Raw genomic sequence first — 1,162 nt, 5'->3', positions numbered from 1 at the left:
ACGCAAAGGACCATTCTGTGAACCTCAAACTGAAGCAGAGGAGCTTCTACAGCTTCTCAGTCTCACTCCTGGGGGTGCAGACAGCAAGGGAGCCCAAGAGTGGCACTACATCCACTCGCCTCCTCAGGGAACAGCCGGAGCCATCCCCCAACACCTCCAGATGCACCTCCACATGACAAGAGCTCTGTCCCCGGCAGTGGCAGCGATGCTCACAGCCACCAACACCGGCTGTCACAGCGGGCAGGGGAGCACGGCCCCCTGCTGCAGCCCTGAGCAGGTTATTGGAAGTCTCACGGTACAATAAAGGCAATAAATTTGGAGCAATGATTCCTTAAGTGCTGTCTGGGCAGCGGGGACCACCGAGATCTAACACAGGTACCAACTCATTTCCTTCATTTTGCAAATGCTAAAGCATATAAAATTTTTTTTAAATGAAAGGGAAAGGCTACTAGCAGAGTAGTCTCGCTGCTGGCCCCTCTCAAGTTGGTGGGAATTTTATCCTTACTGGCAAAGACAGCGCATTAGATCTAAAACTGAATATTTCTGGGGAAAAAAAAATCCATTGTTTCTTTATGTTAGCAGAGGGCTGGTACGTAACAAAGAGGAAGAAAGGCAGCCCGCGTGCTTCTGGCGGGTTGGTAAAAAATTCTCAAGGTCTGATCGATACCATGAAAAAAACACCTCTCCTGGCCTGAGGCTGGAGCGTTATTCAAGCACGGCAGTCACTGTGCAGCTCATTTTCTTTAGCTACGATGATCCGACGCTCATGAACACAGAAAGAAGAGCGGAGTCGATGGCAGGCATTTCTAACCCTTTATGAGAGGGAAAAAAAAAAAAAAAAAAAAGAGGGAGCAGAGGTATAGAGGCGCGTGTAGGAGCATTTCCAGGAGCGGCTGTACGGCTCTCTGGGCACCTGCTTCCTGAGGGAAACCCAAAAGCACATCATATTCACGGAAAGTTGGGAGCAACTTCTGGGGGGGGGAAAACGACAAAAGGCAAAATGTCTCTTAAAAAAAAAGAAAAAAAAGAAAAGAAAAAAAGAAAAGAAAAGCCATTGTTGTGGGAACCCCCTGCTAGCTATCTGAAGCAAAACCACCTACGGCGACCCTCAGGAGAGGAACCCCAGAGCCCCTGGCTGCCCTACGCCAGCCGCCCCCGGCCG

At 49.8% G+C, this 1,162-nt stretch overlaps 1 protein-coding gene across 3 annotated transcripts in view; it reads right to left on the bottom strand.

The window, feature by feature from the left end:
* PAK5 (p21 (RAC1) activated kinase 5) overlaps nucleotides 1-1,162 on the bottom strand; it is a 121,887-nt gene that overhangs the window by 85,946 nt on the left and 34,779 nt on the right. The gene's annotated exons all lie outside the window — the stretch shown is intronic.

The sequence above is a fragment of the Corvus brachyrhynchos genome, unplaced genomic scaffold (assembly GCF_000691975.1).
Source record: "Corvus brachyrhynchos isolate BGI_N302 unplaced genomic scaffold, ASM69197v1 scaffold69, whole genome shotgun sequence".
Taxonomy (NCBI): domain Eukaryota; kingdom Metazoa; phylum Chordata; class Aves; order Passeriformes; family Corvidae; genus Corvus; species Corvus brachyrhynchos.
The sequence above is the reverse complement of the archived record's forward strand: the minus strand, read 5'-3'. Positions and strand labels throughout refer to the sequence as shown.